The following is a 7,174-nucleotide window of genomic DNA, read 5'->3' as shown; positions in this document are numbered from 1 at the left end:
TGTAATTTTCCTAAATAGCAATTTGGTAAACTCAGAGTCCTGCAGTGATCGACCAGGTGTGAGGGGTTGAAGGCAGGGAACTTCTCCCTCAAGTCAGCTGTTTATATCACGTATTTATTTGTCCAAAAGTGTGTTCTGGTTCACAGCTGTTTACCCCATATACAAAACCGCTACAGTAGGAACAATTTAAACGTGGTTGGGAGACGCTTGATGCAAACTAGCTCATTTCAAGCATACTCCACCATCTTTGTTCTATTGCTGCAATGCTAGCATATTGGTGTCTTGTAAGTCCATGAGAGTTGGATACGCTTATGTGCATGACATGAAAATCAAGAAACCAATCAGTTAATCAAATCAGAATCCCTTTAAAATGAAATTCAATCATGCCTGTGTTTTTCACGGAATGTTGGCAGCTTTCCAGAGCTTTCTTGAATAAATGAATGCTTTTATTTCGGACACGTGAGAAAAGTAAAAAAGACACAAAAACAAATCAAAATATTCAAAACAAAGCAACAAATAATAACCCAACATATCTGAAAAGGAGTAGGCCGAAGCATTAACTTATTTACTCCTACCCCTTCTCCATCTCGACCATCAGTCACTCAGTACCCCACTCCCATAGTTATTTATGTACATATTTAAAAACAAAATAGAAAATAAATAGCATAAATAAATATTAAATAATCAGTGATATACCCGTGTCAAAGCCCCTCCTTCCTGTGCCTTGTGAAAACCATATTTTTGTACTGCTTTTTAAACTGGGTTGTGCTCGGACATTGCTTGAGTCTTTTCTGTCCTGTCTTAGGACCAATACTGTTCACATTATACATGCTTCCCTTAGGCAACATTATTAGGAAGCACTGTATTAATTTCCATTGTTATGCTGACGACACTCAATTGTATTTATCTATGAAGCCAAATGAAACTAATCAGCTAGCTAGACTGCAAGATTGTCTTAAGGACATAAAGACCTGGATGACCTATAATTTCTTACTACTAAATTCAGACAAGACTGAAGTCATTGTATTTGGCCCCAAACATCTTAGAGAATTGCTTTCAAAGCATATAGTTACTCTGGATGGCATTACATTGGCCTCCAGTACTACTGTGAGGAACCTCGGTGTTATCTTTGACCAGGACATGTCCTTTAACTCGCACATAAAACAAATCTGTAGGACTTCCTTTTTCCACCTGAGAAATATTGTGAAAATCAGGAACATCCTGTCTCAGAGTGATGCAGAAAAACTAGTCCATGCATTTGTTACTTCTAGGCTTGACTACTGTAATTCCTTATTATCAGGTTGTCCCAATAGCTCTCTGAAATATCTGCAGCTGATCCAAAACGCTGCAGCCAGAGTACTGACGGGAGTTAGCAAGAGAGATCATATTTCTCCTATATTGGTTTCTCTTCATTGGCTTCCTGTTAAATCTAGAATAGAATTCAAAATCCTTCTTCTGACATATAAAGCTCTTAACAACCAATCTCCATCATATCTTAAAGACCTGATAGTACCATATTATCCTAGCAGAACTCTTCGCTCTCAAACTGCAGGCTTACTTGTTGTTCCTAGAATCTCTAAAAGTAGAATGGGAGGCAGAGCCTTCAGTTATCAGGCACCTCTCCTGTGGAACCAGCTCCCAGTTTGGGTTCGGGAGGCGGACACCCTCTCTATTTTTAAGACCAGGCTTAAAACCTTCCTTTTCGACAAAGCTTATAGTTAGGGCTGACTGGGGGACCCTGACGGGGTCAGCTGGTGTTTTCATTTGCACAACTGACTTCCCCTCTTGACGTCCCTTTAGTTTGCCCCTAGTTATGCTGCTATAGGCCTAGGCTGCTGGGGAACCTCTCTTGATGCACTGAGCCCTTCTCTAACTACCTATGTATTTACTATATATACCATTATTGCATTACATTCACTCTGTTTCTTTCTGTGTCCTTTCTCCGAGTGTCCCTGGTCCCAGAGCTGGATGCTGGATGCTTCAGATGTGTGGCTGTGTTTTATGGTCCTTGTGTCCCACCCCCCCACCTCTCTATCTCTACCCCTCTATCTGTATCCCTCTATCTCTACCTCTCTACCTCTACCCCTCTACCTCTATCCCTCTATCTCTACCTTTCTACCTCTTCTGTCCCTCTCAACCCGCCCGGCCAGCAGGCAGATGGTTCCCCCCACATTAGAGCCGGGTTCTGCTCGAGGTTTTTTTCCCTGTTAAAAGGGTGTTTTCCTTGCCACTGTCGCCTTTTGGCTTGCTCTGGGGGTCAGGCATATGGGTTCTGTAAAGCGTCTCGAGACAATTTGACTGTAATTGGCGCTATATAAATAAAATTGAATTGAATTGAATTGAATTGAATTGAATTGAGTCCCACCTCCAATCCGTTCCATAACCTCACTACACATATAGAAGGACTAAATGACCATAATGTTGTGCGAAATCTTCCATGTTTTAGTTTTACATCCTGCCCTCCAGTAATAACCCCCATCTCTGTTAAAGAACAAGTTCTGAATATTCACAGGAAGTTGGTTGTTTATTGCTTTGTACTTTTTTTGTGCTGTTTAAAAGGGCTGAGGATTTTGTGGAATGACCTACTGTGGCATGAGTAATAATTCAATCCAGTGACAAGGTTATTTCAAGAGCCCATATTATGCACATTTACAGATTCGTAATTGTATTTTAAGGGGCTCTTAGAATAACACATTCTTTTTCTCATACTGTACATTACTACAGCACCTCTTCTCACCTTCTGCCCAAAACACTCCGTTTAAGCTCCTGCCTCTTTAAGGCTGCTCTCCTGAAGAGCAAGGTAACCGTTATGTACCGTAACCTTAGATCTTCATAATTATGTGTTGCATATTCGGAATTACCTTTGTCGCATGAACATACACCAGAACGTCTGCATGCTAGCGGCTTGTTAGCATGGCTGTAGAAGCTGCAGTAGATCTTGGTTGGGGCTTTGTGCGTTAGCATATTAACCTTTTTTTAATTAGCAAAAACATAAAGCACAACTGAGATCTTTAGTCTTGCAAGTACTTTGCCACAAACCAGTTAACTCTAAAGGAACAGCTTTGGGAGCCCCAGAGCTGTTAGAATTCATTCACCAACACAGGTTTCCACCTGCCTGACAAACTGAGCACACCCACCGGCTTGTAGGCATTGTTCAAAATTTATTTGATTGATTGTTTCCTCATGTCCTCATTAACCTTTTAGTTGACATGGAATATCTTCACTGTATAATTACTGAAACATGTGAAGGTTTGTAGAGTCTTTAAAAGGTCACTGAACAGTTTTGCAGCCCTTACAGCAACTTAACTATCTTCCCTGCTTTTATGCAGAGGACATCCAAAAACGAGACACTCAGACTGACATGCTGTTATATCAACATTCTTAAAGTTGCACTCACAGTCCAGGTCATAAATTCGACTTTTTTGTCTTCTTTAGAAACTCTTGCGTCATTCTGACAATGTGCTTTGGGTGGTTATCATGCTCGAATTTTTCTTTTTTAACAAACGTCTGCAGACTGAGAGTCATCTTGTCAGCCAGTATTTTAGTATTTCCACAGCCATTCATGGGCATTCGCCATCTCTAAGTGTCATCCTGCCAACACCTTTTTGCTCATTCAACCCTGGATCATCACACTTCCACCTCTTTGCTTCACTGTCAGGACTATGCATTCACTGCAGTTACATCCATCAAATTAATCGTGGTCTCATCTAACCACGCAATGTGCTCCCAGTAATTATCTGACTTCTTTACATGTTCTGTAGCAAAATTTTGTCTTCTTCTATGTCAAAGAATAAGCAGGGTTTTATTCTTCTTCTTATAGAACTGACATAATGAAATATCTTACACACTATCTGAGCTGCCACAAAGCACCCTGATTTTCCACATTGGCGAAGTTTAAAGAAACGGGCAGTGTCATGGACAAACCCCATTCTGGACAACCAGAAGTATCAGCCGAAACTAAAGAATTGGTCATGGCTAAAATTCATGCTAGCCCCCAAAAAAATCACTTCCCTAACCCTAACCCCAAGGATATGTCTATCCTTCACGTCCACTCAGAAGTACCAGTTCAACTCTTTCTTCTTTCAGGAAAGCCATATATAATCTGTTAAGGCAAAAATTATATATTTAGTTAATAAGATTTCCTGTGTGTCCAGACTTAGGGACACCCTCTAGTTTCAATGCAGGAATCTGACATGTAACCATAGTTTAGCAGTGTAGTATTATTTCTTTAACTGATGTAAATGATGCCAATATTTCCTCTTCTGGACATTTGACTCAAAACATTCACTAACATTCACTTAAAAACATCTATTTGTTTCTTTGAAATAAAAGGGACAATAAAGAACCTTTTAATCAGATGCACCCAACTGGTCTTTAAATCTGTCACCAAACCTCAACAGTCATCATCACCACCAAGTCCCAGAATGACTTAATCAAAACCGTTAACCTTACCATGGTCCATATGGGACTAACTATAAAAGCTTTGCTGCATCTACTTTTTGTTTTTCAGCTGGTAATTGGTTGCGGTGCCTTGCTGTGACTGTGCACTTTTCTGCTACCCACTGAAGGGCCACTTAGTTCTTTTTATGGGCATCAGGCACACACTAATGTGATGGGCGTTAAAAAGCCACTGGTTCTCAGCTGTAGGAGAGTTTACAGTCACACCACATTCAATTTCATGGGTCAAGGGCATCCACAGTTGGGCCATCAAGTCTACTCTTTCTAAATTTTAATCACTTGTCATCAATTCCCACAGCACGAATAGAAGTTAAGTTTTAAGACATGCTACTTGGAGAAATATGTTTTAGGTAATTAAAGAAAAGGGGAACTTTGGATGTATTTGCAATTAAAACTGTGATGTTGACAGGGGAAGTAGTCCAGGATAGCCAGCTCAAAGAATATCAGCTTTCGAAGGAATATCTGTATGCATGCCTGTAGGTCATGTGATGTTTTCAGGCTTTGATGGAAGCAAGCCTAGAAAAAAACACTGTTTATTTTTTAGATAAATCTGCCACAAACATACCCAGACATTCCTGAAACTTGAATTTTCTTCTGTATCAATAAATGTCAAGCCTGTGTTCAGACAGTCTCCTGGATTTATCCACTGAGGCCTAATTCTGGAAAGTCCTGCTTGCTGCATGAATGTCTCTCAACTGAGCTTCCCGTAAAATTAATTGTGTGCAGTAATCTGTAAAAATGTACCATAAATGTTATTTCGGAGATGTCAAAACCTATCCAGCCCTCTTTGACACATACCTGATACTACTCTACATCCGTCTGTGTTAAGAGCACAGGCATTTCATTGGGAGACAGGAGGTTTCCATAATCTGCCCTCCTTCAGTCTCCTTAGAGGAACATCTATTCTTCATCACTGTCAGCTCTCTGTCCCCAGAGAAACAATGCTTAGCTGCCTTGGAACTCAGGGCCACATTTTTTGCTCGTCACCTAACCCCTCCTCGCAAACAAACACTGACAGTGAGGAATTTTGTAAACATATCTGGAGTGAACACCAAATCTGTCCTCTCTCCAAACTTCCAGTAGCTTTACAAAGTCATTAATCATATGATAGCTTCCCAGAGGTGACTGTCAGTTTTGGGGTAGGAATAGTGATTCCTCATCCCTAAGTGAAAAAGCAAGCGGACTGCAGACGGAAAGGATAAATCACTCGAGAAGTGACGACAGGTAGCATTCAGCAGCTGGCCATCTGGCCCTTATCATGCCCCAGACTGGCTGATTTTATTACTTTTCATTGCTTTCCGTAGGCCCAAGAGGGATTTTCATAAACAACCTGTCAATCTGGCCTGAGATGATCATCCTCTGCTGGTTGTTTAAGTGATTACAATGTGGATTTTAAACATCACGCCCTCATAAGATAGTGTCTTCCCAGGGAAACATTGTTAAAGTCAGTAGTCAGATGGACATTGGACACTGTGTTCTATTACCTTGTTCAATGCCTTTTACATTAAATAAGACATACATTAACTATAGCACAATTTCAGTTACTCACTGTATTGCTTGAGCTCATATTATTGGTCAAACATGAACAACTAAACTGTGGGGTTTTTCTTTAGTTTTTAACACTGAATGTATATAAAGATGGATGAACTCTGTGTGACGTCTCACAGAGGTTTTCTGAACAGCAGTTTTAAAGCTCAGTGTGGTGGCTATGGCCATTGCCATCTAAACAGTACATGACTCTAACTCCTGGCTAATCCAAAAATGAACAAAGAGGTTTAGTGTGAGTGGACAAACGTATCTGTGTCACTAAAAGTGGTCACTCACATTATCATGCTTAACTTTAACCCTTATAGAATTTAAACAAGTGTTATATAAAAAAATCACCCCCATTATAGCTTTCAAGAACATTGAATTTAGCGATCTAGACCAAAACAGTTTTTTGTACCATACTGTAAACATGTATATTTCTGCTGTGAAGTTGGACATTTTAACATGAAGTCTATAGATTGACTCACTTCTGGAGTCAATTGCAAGTGGACATTCATGGAACTGCAGTTTTTGGTGGCATTTTTCAGCGTCAGAGGCTTCCATATTATGTTAACCTCCCTTGGTAACACATGGGAGAAAGACACAGAGAATGTCATATCACTTCAAATTTTCAGCAAAACTGAGGCAAAAGGAAAATGAAAGGTTAAAGCTGATATTATAAAGTGTCAGCAATTATCTTAAACTAGTTTTATCTTAAATAAGTCAGTAGCTCGTGACATTCATCCCACCACGGTCATTTTAAGTTTCCATAGATTGGTAGCTGGGGCAGTTAAATATAGAGTGCAGAATTTTTACACATAAATGAACATGTGCTACATTTAAGCCCTTACCAAATTAGTTCAGACAGTTATTCACCCTTTCAGCCAGGTAAATCTTTTTGTATTTTGCAGAATATCAACAACAACTTGAAAGAAATGTCAGTTTTCTTTTGTCTCAGAACTGTGTCCAGGTACCAATGAAAGAAAGTGTTTTTGCTTTAAACATTGTTCACAGTTATTTCATGATTGTGTCAATCTTTGTGGACTGTACCCACTCTTGAACCTTGCTGTTGTCAGGAAAGACCTTTACTACACAACTATCTGTCTGGTTTGTTCAGCTTGCACATCTATTGAAGGCTCCAGATGTTTTGGGAGCGCCTGGCCAAGCCCCTTTTCTCTCCCCACCTCCA

The sequence above is a fragment of the Amphiprion ocellaris genome, chromosome 11 (assembly GCF_022539595.1).
Source record: "Amphiprion ocellaris isolate individual 3 ecotype Okinawa chromosome 11, ASM2253959v1, whole genome shotgun sequence".
Classification (NCBI taxonomy): Eukaryota; Metazoa; Chordata; class Actinopteri; family Pomacentridae; genus Amphiprion; species Amphiprion ocellaris.
This window is presented reverse-complemented; position numbering follows the sequence as displayed.